The sequence below is a fragment of the Micromys minutus genome (genome assembly GCF_963924665.1).
Source record: "Micromys minutus genome assembly, chromosome: 1".
NCBI classification, from domain to species: Eukaryota; Metazoa; Chordata; class Mammalia; order Rodentia; family Muridae; genus Micromys; species Micromys minutus.
The window spans coordinates 163,530,688-163,553,223 of NC_137969.1; positions in this window are offsets into that span (position 1 = coordinate 163,530,688).

Genomic DNA, 22,536 nt, shown 5'->3' on the forward strand with positions numbered 1-22,536 from the left:
ACATCTGCCTGTTTCCTTGTGTGTAGAAAAAGATAATTTGAATAATGCTTAGAAAGAGTTTTTGTTTTATTGATGATTCTTCTCTGTGTTTTACTGTACTTTAATAAGTTTTATACTCACGGGGTTGTAATTTAGTCATTGTGGTAAAGTTCCTTCTGATTATAAGTTAGATGCATGATTTTTTAAAAATAGTCCGTATTATCCCTTCTTACACTTGCCTTCTCCCACAGATCCCCTTTTCCCTTTTTTCCCAAGACCATGTTCTATTTTCAAGGCTTTTGTTTATTTATTTGCTTGCTTGCTTGTTTGTTTGCTTGTTTAATATAAAGGAATATGTTTCTACATAGTTGTCCTATTATTTTAGCATTAGTTTGATCCAAAACAGTGGGGCTAAAGCTTAACTTACATCTTATAAGTAGAATCTAACAATTGGCCAATTTGACTCCAATCTCCTAGGGTAACTTGGCCACACTGTTGAAGTTGAACTGTAAGAGTCTGGAAAATGATTCCTTGCTAAATAAAAGGTTAGGTGAGGTAATAGTCCATGGGTCACAGACTTCTGGCCTCCTCACTTTCTTAAGCTCCCTGTATCTGTCAACAGCAGCATGACCCTGAGCCTGTGGACAGATATGTTTGTGTTTAGAGTGCCCTGGACAGAAGAGCAGCAACACCCCCCCCCCATTCCCAGCCATGCTCAGTGGCTGTCCAGGAGGAATAGGAGCATGGGATCACACACTGTTTATTTGTGGTTCTTTTAAGTGATGTCCAGAGACCTACATTTCATGCTCGTTTGAAAGTGTATACCTAACAGGGGAAGCTGTTAAACAGCAGTGGGCCTTCCCTCTAGTTATTTACTTATTTAGTTACTTGTCAGCATGTGGTTTATTGAGTCATAAGTCTTCTTAGTATGTAGAAATTACCAGGATTTGAGGGTATCTGAAGGAAATGTGTATCTTAGATTTATAAATATTTCAAAACTATCTATTATCCTGCCAATATTTAAATTAAAGCAAAAGAAATTTGTTTCCTTTTATAAATGCTTTCTTTGTTAGTATGATGTTTCAAATGGGAAGAGATAAATAAAGATAAATAATTCATTTCAGGATATGAAAAAATCTACAAGTTATTCTAAAATAAACTGAGTCAAATTTCTTGAAAGTGCCGAAAACTATTTCAAGATAACCAAATTCAATCAGGTGGGAGCTAGGCAGTCCTTTGTAAACTATGTATTTTGTTACAAATTTCTCACCTTACACAGAAATGACTTGTACTTAAGGAAGAAAAAGTTATGTCAAAAACACAAAACACTTTTTATGCTATTCCTTATTGTGAGCACGGGTAACATGAACAACAAAGTTTAAGAAAAATAAATTTCTAGAGTAAGAAGAATGAACAGAAAAAGAGATAGATGGCAAAGACTTTCAAAGTCATGTCACCTTGTAAGCTGGTCCATGTAATCTGTAAACCTGGACATTTCCCCCCTGGCACTTCATTATAACCTATAAAGAAGAAAAAACATGCACCAATCTTCATGGCATAAACCACAAGGCAAGTTCACTGAGAGAAAAAGCATTTTTCTTTGGCTTTTGGAAGTTTTTTTATACAATAAAATAAGAAAAAGACAGGATGATTTTTTCCATAGATACAACCAATGTGTCCCCTCTTGACACTTTTAAGCCCCTTGCCCCACCTTGGTGGACTGTCACAGGGAGAAAATTGGAGCTTTGGGAAAAGGCAGGCTGATGGGGAAGCCCTAGAGAAAGCTGTGTGACACTCTGGACAGACAACACACAGCTGCCTCCTCCTGGCTCCTTGGGTAATGCCCCTTAAGCAGCAGTGAGAAAACATCTTGAAGAATCTAAAGGGACAGACTCCCCAGCTGCCTTATACACTTGTTTTTATAACTATCACCAGCAATGAGTTTTAAGAGATAAAAGTTTGTTTGGAAATTCCATTCTCATGCGAACTGTGGTTAAAAGCAAATGGCTCCCCCTTCTCTCATTTTGGCAAGAGATTTATATACCTTCCAAGGCAGTCCCAGTTTCATTTCTATAACTGGACTACAGAGTATCTGGGGGTTACCTCTGACAATAACAAGCTCCATTTCTGGATCGTGGCGCTAAGCTCAGACTGTTCAAGAAAATCAGATCAAATTCAATACCTGAAAAAGCTGGGTCAGAGAGCTTTGGAAGGTTTATACTAAATCAACTTGAACATTAACATTACTCAGCTCTCAAAGTTATGTAGACTCTGAATATCCCCTGGGTTATGAGTGGTTTCAGGCACTAATGTCCTCTGATATAAAGAGCCAACCTTAATATAAAATATCTAATGATGGTAACACAGACAAAATAATTGTGTTATTACTGTTATTGTCTTTGTAAAAGAAAGTTTTACTTCTCGAAAACTTTGCAATGTACACACACACACACACACACACACACACACACACAAATATGCACAGCCTCTAATATGCAAAAACACATAAATATTCATTTTGTTCGCACATTGTTAAACTTCAAGAAGACAAGTAGTTATCAACCATTTCTGTTCTTCATTACCACCACTCTTAGCTTCATAAACTCACTTGGCACTTATAAGAATAGTAATTACCACTATGCACAGATTTACAAAAGGTGCAAAGAAAAATTCTTAGCTCCATCCTCAGTTCAAATTTCAAAAGTTGAGTAAATGGAGACCTCGGTGTGGTGTATCAAATAGTTTGATGATCCCAGTTTTAGCTGGAATAATCCAACCCCCTTCTACACCTAGTTAGAGAAACTCCACAAGCTGTTCAATGGTGCCCCCTTCCTGTCAGTGATGGATTTGACGCAGAATAATAACTGCTCTCTCGCAATTTCAAACTAAGAGTTGTCAGCCCATATACAACCTTTGTCAGATAAGTAAAATAGGTCAAAATTCAGAACGTTGAAGAAATTCATTCAAAACCATCCTTGTCCTGTAGCTAGAGGGATGTAGGAATCCCAGGATTTGGGAAATCAAAATCTCAAAGACTTACTGAACATATGTCCACGGTTGCAATAACGTCTAAAGGTGAATCAAATGTTATCATAAAGATAATCCTTTCAAAGAACCTTGACACAAGCTAATGATGGGAATCTTGACGAATCACGGGCTTTTAATTATGTGTTCAAACATTGTCACCGCATAAAATCACATGCCGGACAAATAAAATGGAATTAAAATTCTTATGGGGTTACAGAGGTATGTTAGATTAGGGATCCCTTTACTCAGAGTGGCATCTATAAAAGATTTATGTGGACAAAAGAGCAACTGAGATTGAATGCAAGACAGAGGGGTGCCAACTTCATTCTGAAGGCTAAGAGCAGTCTCTTTTGTGCAGTTCAGTACTGATTAGTATATAATCAGTTAAATATCATTATTGTCCATTTCCTTCATTCAAACATCTGACAATACTTACAGGACACAGTTCCACACTGAGCCCCAGAAAAACCACTGTCTTTGAGGGAAATTTCTTTCTCTGTATAGTCACAGTATCAAACAAAACTCACTGCAAAAACAAAGCAGAGGGTATTAATATCCTGAGTCTTGTGAAACAATAGTGCAAAACAATGTGCCATGCTATTAGATAGAGTAAGATAATAAGGAAGCAAGACACACTCAAACATATCTTGTTGGGCATAAAGAAAGATGAAAATAGAGAACTAAAATAAGGTACATTAAAAGTTAATACATTAATATAATATTATATAATTTTTAGTTTGGATTTTTAGATACCCAAGCCTAATGTAAATGTGAAGATAAAATTTACCAAGATGATGAGGAACATATCAGAATAAATGCAAAGGAAGGAAATCGAACTTTATTTAAAATGAATAGATAATACTGACATAAATATGTAATTTCTCCATTTTATTTATTATACTTTAAAATTAAAATAGAATTGTATCATTTTGAACTCCTTTTCCTTCCTCTAACTACTTTCATGCGCTGCCCTATATTCCTCTCAAGGTGATGGCCTCTATTTCCTTGATTATTATTGCTACGCATGACTGTATATATATATATATATACATAATGTATATGCATATATATATACTGCAACCTGCCAAGTCTGTTTCTCAATTGTGTTTATATTATTTCAAAGCTAACTGTTTTGTCCTGCATATACAGTTAAGAGACCCCTTCCTGGAAAAGGCTAAGTCCCTCTCTCTCTCTCTCTCTCTCTTTCTCTCTCTCTCTCTCTCTCTCTCTCTCTCTCTCTCTCTCTCTCTATCTATCTATCTATCTACCTATTTCTCCATCATTAGTTGCCCTTAGTTCTTTTTCCCCAGAGTCCATGTGATTGACCTTCTGCATTAGTATGTCTAACAATTGTCTTTATTTAGGTAGCCATTCTAGGACACACTGTCTCAAATGGCAGACCTCTGGTTCTCAGAAACTTTTTGTCTTTCCACCTCCTTGTCCCAGTGTTCCAAGTGACTTAGGTACAGAAATTGTAATTAACACAAACAAATACAGAGCACAATATTAGAACAGAGAATAATCCTTTTACTCTTCAAAAACAAATAGAGAATATATAAATAGAGAGAGATTAGAGCCTACCAATACTGAAGCACGTTTGTCTATTAGAGAAGCGAGTGGATGATTTACTGGATTGACAGGCTGGCATAACCAGAAGCCAGATTTCTCTCTGTGGAAGAAAGAAGAGGAAAATACAGAAAAAGCCACCAGTGATTCAGAATCACAATTGATGGTTATTTTAATTAATTATGTTACAAGAAGCCAGAGAAGTCCAAGCTGCACCTGAGTGAACATCAAATCCACTTTAGTAAAAGCATATAATATTTGTGTGTGCATGTGTGTGTATGTGTATGTGTGAGTGAGTGAGTGTCTGTGTGTGTGTGTGCACGAGTGTGAGTGGGTGTGGGTATTTATAAATCCAGTTTTATAAAAATATCCTGTGTTTTTAAAGTGCTAAGAGGACATTGGTAATATTAAGCCATACACTGAAGAAAGAAAGTATATCACTGTACACACTTCAGGTCACATCAGCCTCAGAGAGTAACAGTCACCAAAATGCACCTATGAAAGGCACAAGGTCCTAGAGGAAAACAAGGCAGTGGTACTGGTCTCTGTAAGTCCCATTTACATAGAAGATACTTTAAGATTTATTCTCATTGTCTTGCATTATATGTATTTGTGTGTGTGTGTGTGTGTGTGTGTGTGTGTGTGTGTGTGTGTGTATGTGTGTACGTGGGTTTGGGCACATGAGTGCAACTGCCCAAGGAAGCCAGAGGCATGGATCCTCTGGATATGGAATTAAAGATGGCGAGGGGACATGGGCTCCAAGAACTGAACTTGATCCTCTGAAGAGCAAGCAGCAAGTGCTTTTAATCAAGATCCACCTCTACAGCTTCCCTCAATAATATTTTAGGGCCCTGGAAATCTTTCCAGAGACCAGACCATGAGCCAGATGAATTCCCTAGACTGAGAACTGAAACACATGGAAAATGGCATAGCTGAGAATATCTCTCCATGTATTAAGAATTCTAATTTTAATGGCTGCTAGATGCTTTACTTCACAAAGTACTTGGCAATTCTCAGAGTGCTTTCAGGCACACTTCCTCCCTAGCAAGAATACCATCAATGTCAACAAATACAGGATTTTATGACGCACCCACCCTGCAGCAACCACCCTGTTAAGTGCTCTGCGCATATCCCACTTAATCATTACATTCACTTTTTAAAGTATTTCTTATTATCCTCATTAAGATGAAGTTCAGGTAGGGGGAGTAATGTGCCTGATGTCACAGACCTTAAGTGGCTATTTAGGATTCTAACACAAGACTGACATTAAAACTCAAATGTTCAATCCCTGTATTCTCCTTTATGGCCACAGGAGTATCATTATTCAAATACCACAACTGAGGCCTGAAGAGCTAAAGGATTTATATAACTTAAAATAGCCTCATCCAGACTCCTTAACTCTCAAGTTGGCATCTCACCTACCTGGATACTTTCAGAATGGCATGAAATAATAGGTATTGAATATTGGGTAAATAGTAAAACTTGAAGCTATATAAGGATCAGACATTATGACCTTTAAAAAAATTCTTAGCACATCATGAAAGCAATGAGCAGTTAGAACTGAGGAGCAGCTGTGCCACTCTGGCATTAAATTCCTCAACTTCTTAAGAGTCTAAACACCCACTTAGCATTGGCCTTGCCTTACTCCTTCAAGGTATTTACCTAAGAGGAATAAAAATACATGTTCGAATAAAACCCTGGGTGGAAACATTTATTTCAGCTTGATTTATTATCGCCCCCAAACTGGAAACACACCAAATTCTCTTGTCTGGTAAAGAGATAAAAAACAGGAAGATCCACTTCCAATGGAATAGTAGTCACAAATAAAACAAAAGGAGTTACTGATGTCCATGATCCCGTGGCTGCATCAAAAATGCCTTGAGTAAATGAAAGGAGCCATGTTCAGGTAGACGTACAGACATACGATGAATGATTCCAGAGATTTTAATAATGGCAGAGTATCGGGTCATAAAATATAAAGGGGCCTGGCAGCAGAGATGTATAGTGACTATGAAAAAGCCTAGGGAGTTTTCCATGCATATAAAAGTTGCCATCCCCAAGACTCTGGTGGTTGCAGGTCTGAAGACATTGATTAAAATCATAGAAATTACTCAGAAAATAGTGTTAACATTTAATATCAAATGCCAATAAGCCTTACTTTTTCAGATGGAAGAGGTTCCCTAATTCTCTGCCCAGGCTGAAGGTGAAGGGAATAAGTAAATATGCCCATAATCCCAGAGTTCAACACACCATGTTATACACACTAGAGAGGTTCTCAAAACATGTCTAATGAACTGAGATTACAAAGCAATAATTTAAAAGTATTTTCTTAGGAACACTCAAGGAAAAGAAGAAGAGGAGGAAGAAGAGGAGGACGAAGACTAAATGGATCATTTCATTAGTATATACATAAACACATACACATGCACTAAATTGGGGGTCTCAACTTGGTCCCTCTCCTCATATTTCGAGGAGACCCACAGAAGACAGGGAGGAAATTGTAGAAGTCAGAAGGGTAGCAGGACACCTGGAGAACATTGTCCACTGAATCAATTACACAGGGCTCATAAGAGCTCACAAAGACGGAATTGGCAAGCCGAGGCCTGCATGGGTCTGTAGCAGGTCCTATTCATATATTTTGTGGCTGTTAGCTTAGTGTATGTTTGTACAACTTTAAGTAGTGGAACTGAGCATGTATCTCTGCCTCTTTTGCCTGATCTTGAGATTCGTATCCTCCTACTAAGTTTCTTTGCTCAGCCACTAAATAAGGGCTTTTGTCTCATCTTATTGTATCTTCCTTTGTCAGGTTTGACTCTTTTTCTCCTAGATGCCTATTGTTTTCTGAGGGAAAGCAGGGGTGAAGTAGATCTGAGGGAAGAGAGGGTGAGTGTGAGCTGGGAGGGGTGGAAGGAGGGGAAACTATGGTTGGGATGCACTGTACAAGAAAAAAAATCTATTTTCAATAACTATAAAAAGAATACTTAACAAAGCTCAGAGTTGTGACTCCGAACTCATTTAGTCTTCACCTCTCATTTTTAAATTGCGGAAACTGAAGTTCCAAAGTCGTCAAATACCTGACAGTATGGCCATCCCACGGGTCTAGTCTAAATCTTCTAACTATTCTCTAGCACAGAACCCTAAAAGTAACAGAGTACAATGATTTTAAATCACATGCATCTTAGCTTTCATTCTTCTGTTGTGTAAAATAGTAGAAGGCTATCTACAAAGCCCATTGTTCAAAACTCATATGACTTCTTCACTCTCCTGGATTCCCAAGAAGATGATATATTTTTTGAACTTCTGTGCCTATTTAATCAAAAGACCATCGGTAACACACATGGATTGACTGGAAACCAAGTCATTTCAAACAAATGCAAAAACAATAAGCTGAATATTATCTCAGAATCTAAAATAAACATTATGTTTTATGTCACGAGTTTGGGATCTTAGTCATCCATGTAAACAAAAAGGGAGTGAAATAGAAAACAAAAACAAACAAAAAAAACCCCACAATATCTGAAGTCAGAAACTAGGGGATTAAAATCCAAATCTTGTATCTGTGGTCACTGTGTGTTCTCATTTATATATCCCATAAAACACGTGTCATAGTTAGTGCCTGAAACCCCAGGGCTAGAGAATTGGAGGCATGAGGATAAGCTGTTCAGAGAGGTTATTCTTGACTATATAATGAGTCTGAGACCAATTCAGGCTACGTGGAACCCTGCCTAAGATGGATAAAGTGAAAGAGTAAAGTAGGCAGGAGCGTTTTACCCCACCTGTGCGCCTGTGCACATAGTCTCCTGCTAATTACTCTGTAGTTACTGCTCTTCTGGATTCTTCTTCCCTGTCATGAGCTCTGAGTCTCTGCTTTTCATCCAGGTGTGACCTGCAGCCCACATTCAGCTCCTTCTCTCCTGCCTCTGTAGATTTTCATCAGCCAGGACAAGAAGCCAGGTGGGACAGACTTTGTGATGGGCAGAACACACAGGGCCATGGGGGCTTGATGGAGGTGAGGAGAGATGGGAGGAAATGTCTGAGTGTTGGGAGAAAGTCTGTGGAAGGCTCAGTAGGTGGGAAAGCCAGTCTGGTTAATGTCCGAGGTGTCCCACACTCCAGACACTGCTAGACTTACTCCTGTACCAATGCAGTGAAACGTTTGTTAGGATCACTAGTCACTCAGCAAATCTTTTTTCCCCCCTTAAGTTTTACAAAGTGCATTTCCTGGCTCCAGGATTTTCCAGTGATGCCTATACAGACAGCTACTTGGTTTCAGGCAAGGTTTACATAGCACAATTTATGATTTTAAAAAAAACACAAAACAAAACAAATCAGTAGTTCTGAACCGTGGCTCTAAAGAGCAACAACTAGACCATGAGACAGGCTTTAGCAAGGACTCCCTGAGAAACACTGATGATGTCAGAGATACAAGTAGCACTGTCCATCACTCAGATGCAAGTCCCCTAACCACAGAAGCACAGACATACACTAATGGGCACATGCCTGCCTGTTTTTAATGGATCTGCTACCAGTTCTGTATCAGCATCTTTGTGTTTTTTGGCAAACTCAGAAAACAGATTGCTAATCTTAGCACACTAATTAGGAATACTATCTGCCTTCTTTCTAGATTTACAGTTCCCAAGGTCTAAGGGGCACCCAGCTTATGTCCTGGCAATTCATTGCATGGCTTTCTTACTGTTTGGAAACCGCTTATTACACTGTGATTTAAAAATTATGGGAGAGTCGCTGCTGGTGTAAAATCACCCTCCAAGTTTTATTGGAGACGTTGACCTTCTCAGTTCCCTTTCTTGCATGCATAGAAATCCAGTATGCCTCAACCTGGCATGGTTCATCAGTCACAAAAATGTGACACCCAAAGCAGCAGCTGGGTGTGGGGATGGCATGGAAGTACAACAGCAGCTTCCTTACCCTGCCTGTGTTTTGAGCTGCACAGAAATCCGCAGCTCCATTTTCCTTTCTTGGCCTTGGGCCCCTTCTTTCCGGCACTCTGTTGCAAAAAAAAAAAAAAAAAAATCACAAGCTTTGCAGGTGGTTTCTGTTGCACCACAGCTCGTATTCCTGACAGATCCTAGGTCTGCACATTAATACTCTTCAATACCTCCAGCCTGAAGCTTTCCCAGACACACTGGCCTAAGGGCCTCAGAAGCAACACATTATATGGGCTTGCTACACAGAAATTCCTTCTGGATCTGAAGGTTGGAAGGTCATAGTGTTTTAAACAAGAGAGGCTTCATGGCCACTTGCTTATGAACTTTAAGGCATCTGACTATATGCATAGAAAACCAATCTTCTACAGAGATGTTTGGCAGCTCTGAGTTACTATAATCATAAATTATTATCATTGCTACAACTGAAATTCCACAATGCTTAGGGAATTAATCAATGGAAAAGAAAAGAACAATAGCAATGATTAGCCTTTGTTGGGTCCTTCTCATCTACATGGCATTATCTAGCTTACATAATATATTTCTTTTCAAAAGACACTGTGTTCAGCAGTTGGTTATTTATAAAATTTATAATTTGAAGAATACCTAAAACTATAAAACTTGACAAATGCTATATACACTGCTAGTTTAAGGACAGGGCAGGAGGCTAAACCAAGATGATAAGTTCCTAAATTTAGGCTAGCTGACTCCATTTAATCATTCAGAGATTGCAAAACAATGAAGAGAATGGTGCTAACTGGCAAAGAGCTCAGCAACTGATTTCTACATTGCACCCTGTCTTTGGGGGAGCCATTGGAACAGTTTGTTGGGTTGGGGAACTATTTTTCTCACTTTTCTAGTTTGTATTGAAATAAAATGGGGTTCCTTAGTCTGAAATATATAAAAAATAAAGTTTACAAGCTTTAACAAAAAATAGGAAATGGTGGAGCAAGGGGGAAACTCATCTCCCAAGAAGTCTGGAAATGAGAGAAGAGAGCTATCCCTAAGGGCCCTGAATAGATGAGTGGACTGACTTTCAATAAATCAGACCTTTGGAGATAGCAGCCAATAAAAAGAAACATTGCAGAAGCAGCCCCTGGGTGTCCATTTCCTCCCTTTCTTCTTAAACAACATGAATCTGTACTAATTCCATAGACACATCTGAAGTGACTCCAAATTGCTATTTCTTTAAATCTAGAATTTGATTTAAGGTTCTCACCCGGAGAAATTTGGAGGTTGTAAAAGATGTCAGGATTGAGGAAAAGTGGAACATTAAAAAAAATATGGTGCATTAACACAGGGTTCAACCTATCCATTGGGGACCAACATCAACCTAGAGAAGCATGAGAAGGATCAGGGGGAACCCTGTCGATTGTCTGTTGTAGAAAATTGACAGAAGGTCCAGGACAAAGGGTTTCTTGAGAAGAAAGGGTTGGAGTGTTGCCGAAGTCCACAGTACATGACTAACCCATGACTTAGAGGTAGGCTGACAGGTCCGACCTCAGAATCACACTGGAACTGACCACAGTTCCTGCCCTCCTTTGCCTGTCATGGGAGAGCCCCTTGCATTTTAGTGTGATTAGGGAGGAAGAATACTATGGATCTGGTCCTCAAGACAGCTCTGGGAACATTCTCAAAACACACATCTTCAATCCCTTCCACTTGATTATCTAGATTTTGTTCAGTCTACTTGCTATTTGGGTAAATGGCTGAGAGTAGAAAATCAGGAAGAAGCTTGATTCTGGGGAATATAACATTATGAATTACACAGTCATGAACTTGACTTCTTTGGAATTAATTTGGAAGTGTTCAAGCGTAGGAATGACCAAACTAGTCCAAACTAATTATTATCTAAATCCAAGACTTCAATGTATTTACTTTCATTTTTAATACAGAGATCTGTCATGATACTAGTATTCATTTTAAATGGGTGTCTTATTGTACAGGTAATAAAAATTCCTCTATACACAAAGAATGTGTCAACTATGAAGGGAGGATGGGGCAAATTAAAACACTCTTTCTTCCTGTTCTATGAGAAATCGCAATCTGATTGAAAAGAGCAAAACGAACCTTTCCATCACGTGTTGCTTACATGATGGATTTGGACCAAAAGCACAAAGCAATGCAGGCAGCATGCAACAGGGAATAAGGTACATGAGCTTTCTCTGACTACAAATTAAATCCTTCTTCTGGTTCCTGGCTTGCACAATGATCATAATCTTCTTAAGCTTCTATGGAACACCATTTATTAAATAGCATATAAGTAAATGGACGTGCATTACTTCTCACTTTGGAGGCTGGAAGTCTGAGATCTAGGCAAAGTAGGTTCAGATTGTGAGGTGAATGTGTCTCTGCTATGGCCATCTATATATAACAATCTTACAAGAGAGAGAGAGAGAGAGAGAGAGAGAGAGAGAGAGAGAGAGAGAGAGAGAGAGAGAGAGAGAGAGAGAGAGAGAGAGAGATGTCTGGAGCCAATGTTAAAGGTATTAATCCTGGATGCTAAACAATTCCCAAAGGGTTTGCCTCCTTATACCACTCCACTGGAGGTTAGGATTTCAAACTATGATCTATAGAAGGACACAACCGTTGTGACCATGGCAGAGAGAGAAAATCTGAAGGAAGAGGTGAAGAATGGCTGTCAATACCTCATCCACCTAAGATAACCAGATTCCATTGTAAAAGACACACAAGATCCAGTAGGCAAGTTAAGTAGTCAAGGTTTCTCCAAGGGGAACCCTGATTTGCACTAGAATTCATGTGGGAAGTGGATGTCACAGAAGGTTGGATGAAAAATAAATTGATTGTCAAAAACAGAACAAAAAAAAATTCTAGTCAGCATCTTAACACTAGTAGAGGGGAAAGAATTCTAGATTATAGAGCCAGCACAGGTCCTTCACAGGTTTGCCATCTAAATTTGTGCCACCTGTGAGGTCTGAAAAATCTCAAGTGGACGATTTAATTTAAAGTGGTCCCAGGTCAGTGGTGCCCCAGGAAACTGGTAGAAGCAAACACAAATCATTTCTTGGGGAACACTAATTCAACGCAGGCCTCCGAGAGTTCTCCCATATAATGCTCCAAGGAAAAAGAGCAAACAATATGTATATACAGAAACAAAGTACCTGGGATGGAATTGAGGAGAAACAGTTTCCTAAATATATCAGATGTCATCATTACTAAACCTATAGTAATGGCGACATCTGATATATACACACTCTGTTTGAAGAAACAAAGGAAAAGCATGAGGATGTGAGCAAAAAAATAAATGCCATTTTGATATGTAAGAATTATTTATTTTTAACTTTTTATTTACTTATGTATTCATTTTCTATTTAAAAAGTTTTATATGCCATATTTTGATTATGTTTCTCCACCCCCAACTCAGCTCAGATTTTCTCCTAACTGCCCTCCCCCCTCTCTCTTTCTCTTCTCCACTTTATCCTTCATGCTCTTTAACAAAGAATAAAACAAACAAAAAGATAAGAAACACCCTGGAACAAACACAAACTACAGAAACTGAAATGAAAATGTATCAGCAAAAGAACAATAGGTGGAAATTCCCAAATAAAGCAAAATTAGACCAAGTGTCTATAATAATACAACTTTGTTTTCTGTTGACCAACTCCTTCTGGGCATGGGATTTACCCTGAGGGATAGTTAATATACCCAGTAAGACTCAAGTGGAGAAAATGATTTTTTTCAGCTAATACCAACTACAGATAACTTCTTGGCTTGAGGTGGGAGTTTGTGTCCACTCCCCTCTCAGCATTGTGACCCTGTCTGGTTTGAACCTGTGTAGGACCTATGCATAAGTTTATATGTGTGTCAGTCTCACTGTGTCTGGAAGACAAGTTTTCCTTGTTGCTATCCATCACCTCTGGCTCTTAGAATCTTTCTGCATTTTCTTTTATATAGTTCCATGTGACCTGGGGTTGGGAGGATTTGATGAAGACATCCAATTTAGGACTAAAGATTCCAAAGTCTCTCACTCTGAATTTTGTTCATCTATGGGTATGGTTTAGTTCCCATATACTGAAAAAAGACTCTCCCTTGATAATGGCTGAGTGAGGCACTGATCTATGGTTATATCAGAATGTCATTAGGACTCATTTAGTTGCTATGTTCCCTTAGCAAAGCACTAGTATTTGGTTTTCCCCTATACCAATTTCCTATCCAGTCTCAGGCTCTTAGTCATTCTAGCAGTGTTGGCATGGGTTCTATCTGATGGAATGGGAATTAAGTACAATCAGAGAGTGGTTGGTTACTACTTCAAAATCTTGCCACTACTGCACAAGCATATCTCACAAGCAGGTTACAACTGCCTGCTATGATTCAGAGATCACAACAGATTTCAGGATCTGGAGCTAAGTTGATGATTGCTTTCCTCTGGTTGTATACAGAGTAACTTCTAGCACCAGGAAAACAAGTCAATAGGGGTGAAGCCTCTATTTAAGGGTAAATTCAACATCTTTGTTTTTAATGGAATATTTATGTGTTGTCTTCAGAAATATGACCTTACCATCAGTCTGTGCAGAACATCCAATATTCTTTGTGATGGTTTGTTATGTTTCAAGGTTTCCATAGGACCCCTTTGACCAAGACTTAATAGACTACAACATATTCTTTATCCTGGAGGTTTCACTTGGAAGCATAGGATGTCTTGTTGTGGTAATGTTTCCCCTTCCCCCATGATTTGTTGTCCATTTAGATTCCTGTTACATATGCATACATTTCCGGACACTTCTACAGTGGTAGCTTTCTATGTGGCTCCCCAAATGGACTTTGGTGTTAGCTGTCTATCCTCATATTCTTTTCTTTGTCCCTTTCTTTCATTCCTTTGCCTATTTATCCCTCCCAGTTTAGTCTCCCCCTGTCTCTAATAAAAATATTTTTAAAAGAAAAAATTACTCAGGTGAGGTGGTAAATTTTTGGCTACATGGCAACTTCAAAAAAATCAAAAGAATGTGGAGAAGGAGAAAGAAGAAGATAATAGGAAGAAGAGGAAATAAAATATTAGAAAGAAAGAAAAGGCTAATTAGCCAAAACATGTTAAGGATAAGTTCAAAATAAAATTGAAATACATAAGATAAAGTGCCCTAGAAATATAAATTTAAAAGGTATCAAAATGCAGCAAACTGGAAATGCTACCGTCCAAAAAATGTGAAAACAAAGCAGAATAGCAGAAAATGACATCAGAAGAGCTGATGATTGTCTAATCACTGATCCAGAAGTTGCTTCTATAGTATGAGCGAGCCAGTATTTAATAATCCTATGTCTTAGTAATTTCCAGGACCACTGAAGGATACCAATTCTTAGACCCAAGAATTCTAATTTTTCACAACTGTTTAAGAACATATATAGATGCCATGAATATAAAAGATAATTGGTTCTTCACACAGGTACGGGGAAAGGACAGGTCAGATGAGTACCAACTGCCGTGTGCCTCATCTTAAGTTGTGCAGATGAAGGCCCAAATTGGTGCGAGCCCTGAAAAGAGGCACTGAATAAGATCATCACTTCAGAGTGAGTTATTAAATCTTACTTTCACATCATGAGAAACTGAATTTACCACCAACAGATCTACACAAAAAAGCAATTATGAAAACAGTAAAAATGAGGTACAAAACAGAATGGTGGGGTTGTCTATATGATTCAGTGGGTAAACTGCTCTCTGTGGCAGTCTTGATGACCTGGGTTCAACTTCTGGAACCCCGGTAGTAGTGGGAGAAGAGAACTCACTACACACTTTTCCTCTTGTGAGATGTGTGCATGCATATTCATGCATGCACACACTAAGTATAGCCATAACATTTGTAAAAAGAGTAATTCAAAACAAATCAGAGTGAGTGAATATAAATAGAAATGACTGTGCTGAAGCAATCATACTTCGTAGGTGGAAAAATTAAACCATGATTTGGACACTGGTGAGATGTGTGTAGACACAGTAGGACAAATGAAGCATTTGAATGTACTGCTTCTCCTAACACACAACTGTAAGAGTTGCATACCTCTGAGTTTTAAAAAAAATGCATATTCTCAGCACTGTCTGTCACTCCAAACCAGTGGGTCAGAATCTTACTTACAGGTACCCAGATGACCTGCATGTTGTGTATGCATGAAGACCTGAGTTTGATGCTCAAAGCCAACATAATTTAGTGGCATACACAGGTGATATCATGACTGGGGAGGGAGATAGAAAAGACTCATGGGGGCTCAATTAAGCTAGTCAGTCAGTCAATTCCAAGCTTCATGAAAGACCCTGACTCATAAAAATAAGGGAATCAGTCAAGGAAGAGATGCAATGTTAACTTCTGGTGCTTAGTATACATATGTTATGCACAATGTGCATGGGGGGTGAATGTGTGTGTGTTGTTATTAAATATACATAAACATGAAAGCTAGAGATCGATGTCAGGTGTTCCCAATGTTATTTTTTAAGAAGACATCTTTCCCAGAATATGAAGCTCACAAATTTATTTAGATTAATTGGCCATAAGTTTCTGGATGTCTTTCTCCTTCCTCACAGGACTTTCTTAAATATGTGTGAGGGGACTCAAGCACAGGTCTCTGCAATTGTGTGTCAAACTGAACAGACAACATTACAAGTTCATTTAACCCAAGAATGTTTTTAATGCATTTATTTCGATCTTATGTGTGTAAGTGTTTTGCCAGCACATATATATGACAAGCATGTGTGGTTCCCATTGAGGACAAAGGGTATTAGAAGCCTGGGAAATGAGTAATAAGCTATTATAAGTCATTGTTGGGAATCAAACCTGGGTCCTCTACAAAAGGAGCAAGTGTTCTTAACCATTGAGCTATCTCTTCTGCTCCAGAACCAGAATTTTACATTTTTTCAATATTTATTAGATTATTTTGCATATAATTTGATGTAATATATAATCTAGGATGTTTATTATTATACATTTTAATTATCCAATTTTATTCTTATTTGTAATGTGTATATTTATATAGTACCAACAATTATTTTATTATTTTATGTGCCCGGTACTCACAAAGGTCAGAACTTACAGATGTTTATGAGCTGCCATGTAGGTGTTTGGAATGTAACATGTATCTTCCATAGTCCAAGAATTCTTTTAAAGTAGATGTTAGGTATTTAGTGGTAGGGTTCAACAGCAAAGGCACATGCATGTGGACAAGCTTAGCAACCTTAATTCAATCTCCACACCTACACAGTAGGAGATAAACAACTCCCATAATTTGTCCTCTGACCTCTATACATAGGTCATGGCATTCGATTATTTGTTCTATCTCCCTCATTCCTCTCTGTCTCTCTCACATACACACATACACACACAGAGAGACACACACACACACACAGACACACACATACACACACACACACATACACAGATATACACACACAGAGACACACACACACACACAGACACACATACACACACATCATGGAACTGCATGTAAAGTGCTGTGCTGTTTTCTGACTATTAACACAATGCAAATTGGAGTGTAGACTTGCCAATTCAGTCTTGGGTCAACATATGAGGGGGGTGCTGTTCTTTAAAATGCAAATGTAACAAAAGCCACTCATAGTTTATAGATATAATGTATCTTTCTCAAAGACTAAATAGCTTATGTTATGTGCACAAGTCATTATTGAATCTTAAGCCTCCTCTCCAAAGAAGTGAAACAGTAAAAAGTTCATACAAATCCAAAGGTTGGGGGTGGTGAGGGGTGAGACGGGGTAGGAGGGTAGGGGGAGTTAAGAGGTGTGAGCAGTCTGAGTACACCAAACTCCTCATCATTTTGTAGAAAAGGATCCATAGGTATTGCTTCAAGCAGAAGAATGTCACTTAACATTAGAATGATAATATCCAGAGGGAGTAAAACCAGAAACTATTTAAAAGTGGTGACCTAGGGAGCTTGGGATGAAGGAAGAGTAGTGGTTGGGGGGTGGGGAGGAGGTTTTAGGTTTTGAGTTTATATCTTTTTCATTTGTTCTATGATTTGTGGGCATAATAAAAAGAAACTTAGCTGCATATAAAAAGATAAAGTAAACTACATAACCTGTGTGTTTGCAGGGGGGTTGGGATTCTATTCTACTCAAGCTACATGTTGCAGATTGTTCCTTGCCACAAGGCAAACATGAGGACCGCCTGCAGTGTCAGCTGGTACCAAACAATCAGGGAGCATTGTAAGGCTTCCTAAGTTTAGACAGTGCTTACAAGCTTAGATGCATGAAGAAGGGAGCCACATTGAATCATATCTGCTTTATCCATTGGATTTTGGTCTTGAAAATTATTGTTCCTCTTTGCCCCCTTGATTCTGATTGAATTGGAGCTTAGATAGATTGGAGATGTGCTTTTCTAGGATTTAACATCAACAACAAAGGATTAAACATAAAGTGTAAAAGAAAAAGTAGACACATTAAATCGTTTCCGAGTATCAAAATCACTGAAGGATGCTCAAAAACATTTGAAAGCTTTCCTGGAACTCAGTTTTTTAGTATTTTAGATTAGTTGGAAGAAAATGAGGGATTTGAAAACTGCCTTTTCAAAACTCAATCCTTTTGAGGCAACCTCCTTATTTTTACTTCAGTGTGACTGCATTTCTGTCATACAAAATCCAACCTGCCCAGGTGAAGTTCCAGGAATCTTGAACCAAGTCTTACCTGCTGAGAGCATTTGCAAAGGGCTGGAAGTTTTAACAAACTTGCAGGATTTTCCTTCCTGTCCTGGATGCAAGATTTTCCATTCCTTTGACTATTTCCCAAGGGAAGAGAATTGCCTTGGAATTCCTTCTGTCTCAAAGCAAGGAGAATTTGGAGGTCCTGCTCTACCTCTGGAAATGCTTGCCTTTCCTCCACTCTTGCTTGAATGCCAAAGTGCTAGGAAATGGTAAAGCTGGGGAGAGGGGACTCCAGACAATCCAGCCTGACAACAGAGAGCCCTCTAGAAAGTGAGAGGCACTCAGCAGCTGTTTCTGTTTCGCTCTAATTTGTTCAGGATTTGGTGGGGACCCTAGAGTTCACCTTTTGCAAAATATTTGTTAATTTTTTTTGTTTTCAGTTGAGAAAGTACCTTTTCTCCTTCCAAAATGAGAACAATTTGCCCTGGGATTGAAGATGGATTTGTATTATAGTTGCAGTGGAGATTTGTACAATTGCTTCATAGCCACATACCCAATACTCACTAACTCTTTGTAACAAGAAAATGGTAAACAGGTGGGGCTGAAATCATAGATAAATAAAGCGTCCTCTCCAATCCATTCAGTCAGATCTTTGTAAAAGGAATTCCGCCCAGCTGGCAATTCACATGCTTAAACACATGGAACTTTTTCCTGTTTAAAATTAGCATTGGGAATGGTACACATAATAACATGCTCCTGAAACTTGTTTGGTCCACAAGACTCCAAAGTAATTAGTTTCATTTTGTTAATTGTTAAAATGCTTTCCGAGACATTATCATAAAAAAATAAACACTGCCAGTCTAATGGAAATATGTTAACAAGTAAATGTTTAAGATGCACAGTTTTCTATTTGGATACATAGATACATCATTAAATTCATAAGTCAAGCTAATTAACATATTATACTTTATAGTGTGTGTATATGTATATGAGTGTGTATGTGTGTGTGTGTGTGTGTGTGTGTGTGTGTGTGTGTGTGTGTGTGAAATCACTTAAAGCTAATCACTGGTAAATTTCAAGTTTATAAAATATGGTTATTATAATTAACCTCAACCACAATGCTGTGTATTAGATTTCAAACCCTTACTACTAGCATATTTTGACCTTTATAATTCCTTTCACCATACCCGCATTTCCTAGTTACTGTTGTTGTAGACTATGCATCTATGAATTCTATTTTGAAAATCAAACAAGGAATAAAGAAATTGCTTTGTGGTTCAAGTACTTGTCATGTAAGTATGAAGATTAGACTTCTAAACCCAGAATCCTTAGAAATGCTGGGTTGGCATTTCTAATTTTTGTAGTTCCAGTCTAAGAAGGTAAAAATAGAGGATCTCTAGAGTGAGCTTGGCGATGGTGAGTTCAAATTTGAGTGAGCTATCCTATGTTAATAAATAAAGTTTTAGATCAATTGAAGATGATTCTGGATATCAGCAAGTCATGTGCATGCACACACATGTACACATGAAGATGGGGGAGGCAACAAATTCCATGTGTCAGAGTTGTAGGTTTTGCCTAGTAGTAGCTATGTACACATGGCAACTTGGTCTATAGGTTCATTCATGGGACAAGGTTAGATTTTCTCAATAGCTGATAATATTTTAATTTAGGACTTGGATAGTCACATGTACAATCTACTACCACTTCAAAATTTGTTATTTATGTGTGTCTCATATGACTCTAAAGCTATTTTCATATCTCAGCAATCCTCATAATACTGAAAATTGAGCTAGTTACTTATTTTTGCTAGTGTGTGCCAAGAAGAGACTACTAAATCACATAGTAGGTCTACTTTTGATCTTCGAGAACCTCTCACAGATTGTGATTTCCACAGTTACTCTGCCAACATCTCCATCAGCTGACTACAAGGGCTTTTGTCTTCATCTTCTCATTGAAAAAAGGCATCTCATCTCAACCTGCTTTGTTTGGTCTTACAGAAAAATCCCTAAAGTTGTTGCAGGGAACAAATCTGGGCTTGTGTCTTTGAAAATATTTTTATAAGCATTATAGTCATGAATCTGATTCTACTCTCTAAAACATTTGGATATTCTTCAATGTAAAGTTGGTATGTTTAATGCAGAAATGAAAAGGCAGGGAGGGAGAGAATAGTCTGAAGAAATTATGTACTATTAGTTCTAGGTTCTACTTAAAAATACCAAGTGTACCTTATATGGCCATGAGACTAAATCACAAATCTATATAATTTTTTAGATTTATTTATTTATTATATATAAGTACACTGTAGCTGTTTTCAGACACACCAGAAGAAGGCATCAGATCTCATTACAGATGGTTGTGAGCCACCATGTGGTTGCTGGGATTTGAACTCAGGAACTTTGAAAGAGTGGCCAGTGCTCTTTCACTGAGCCAACTGCATTCTATGTAATGTGATTATTCTTGTAGGACAATCCTGTTCTGGGTTTCAAGTGATACACACAAGAGCATGTATAGATACATAAAATACAATCAGTAGCACCCTTTCTTCATGTCTAGGATTTAAGCACAGTAAGTTTTGTGCTTCTTTGTTTGAACGTTTCTTTTTTTTAACCTATATTTAGGAAAGAAAACCCTTATACATAATTAAAGTTCTGCCTAACACTGAAAGGAGTACAATTAAAACTTTAATATAAATAAAGAACATATTGTTATGATATTATTGAATTTTCATTCAATAGAAATTATTTCAATTTCTTTTCTTTTTGCCTCTTCTGTTTCCTGTATGACATTTTCTGATTTTACATTTTCTTCTCTGAATTATAGATTTTGTGTGTGTATGTGTGTGTATGTATGTTTTTCTTTTGCAAATATCATTATATATGAAGCCTGCAATGGTTGGAATCACATGATTCTCTTTAATGTTTGAAGTTACAGGATTCCCTGCACTCTTCAGAAATATTTTCATGTCACTGTCTTCAAAAGTTACACTAAACTTTCACCTAATTATACTTCTCTTTAGTATCTGGCTTTTATTCTATTTAAACATTTTTTTTCATGAACTACTTACTATATAATTTTAAGAACTGCTGGGAGCAATCTGAAGTTGGCAAAGTTCTGCCCCACCCAACTTTAGTGTCAGTTAAAATGGTCCTGGCCTTTTTTGCTGTAGCTCTCTGTGTTTATCTCCCTCATGAAATATAACTTCCATCATATCAGGAACACTGGCTAATTATCATTCAATTTTGTTCCCCTGCTCTCTTCTCTGTGTTCTAAGAGAGTCTTACAAAGAATAAAAATATGATATTTAAGGAACCTCAAGTATGCCTGTGTATCTCTGATACAACATTTAATTGAAAACGTCTCATTGGGTCATTTCTACAAATACAATCTGACAAACAATTTGCAATTTTATTTTGGAACCTATTGAGTCTCCAATAAAAACAAACCTGTCTTCACTTTGAATTGAATTATTCCCAATCTTTAGTTCTATGTCCTTAAACACATGCCTATAAAGATAAGATTCCTTGTATCTTACACAAAATCGCTAGGGAAACCTTGCTAGCTCAGTGTTGAATACTCAAGAGAAGCCTCTGCCCTTTGATTCTTTTTCTGTTTCCTTTATACTCCCAACTTGCCCCCAGCTAATTCTCTGTTTTTCTCCCCTGTCTTCCTTTGTTGTTCTTAATCTAGCCTTTATGTCACTTGTGGAAAGGCTGTTCATTTCTTGACTTAGTACCCTCCTAGGGTCACATGTCTAATCTCTTCACAAACTACTTCCACAGCCTCTGTCAGTTTCCTTCCCATCTTATTCTTGCCCTGGGTTTATGAACCAGGCAGTCTACGACTATACCATTTAACATATATATTCACAGCCCCTGAGAGTTGAGTAGTTTCAAGTGTTTCATATTTTATCAGATAAAATATTAACAAAATCTACCATGTGAGCTATTGTTTAGTGTGAGTTTTAGTAGTATTAAGACAGTTTATATCAAGCAATGTCATTAAGGCTCTTCTCCAGAAAGCCTACATCTTATAAATTGCAAACATACTAATTGATCAATCCTGTGGGAAACAGCACTGATCTGTTTGGTTTGTTTGTTTTTGTTTTCTGTTTTTTTGGGGGGGCAATGTCAGATGTGTATTATAGGAATTTATTACAAATGGAATCATAAAATATTTGCTTTTTGCCATTGTTTTGCAATTTTATTATAATGTCTTCCAGTTTCATCAATGTTGTAGAGTATGGCAGAATACAATTCCTTTTAAAGGTGAAATATGCTAGACATATACCAGTTTCTGTGTCCACTCATCTCTTAATAGGCATCTTTGTTGCTTCAGTCTTTTCAGAACTAAAAATAAAACTATCATAAACATAAGTGTTGCACATCTATTTGAGTGTCCATGTTCAGTTCAT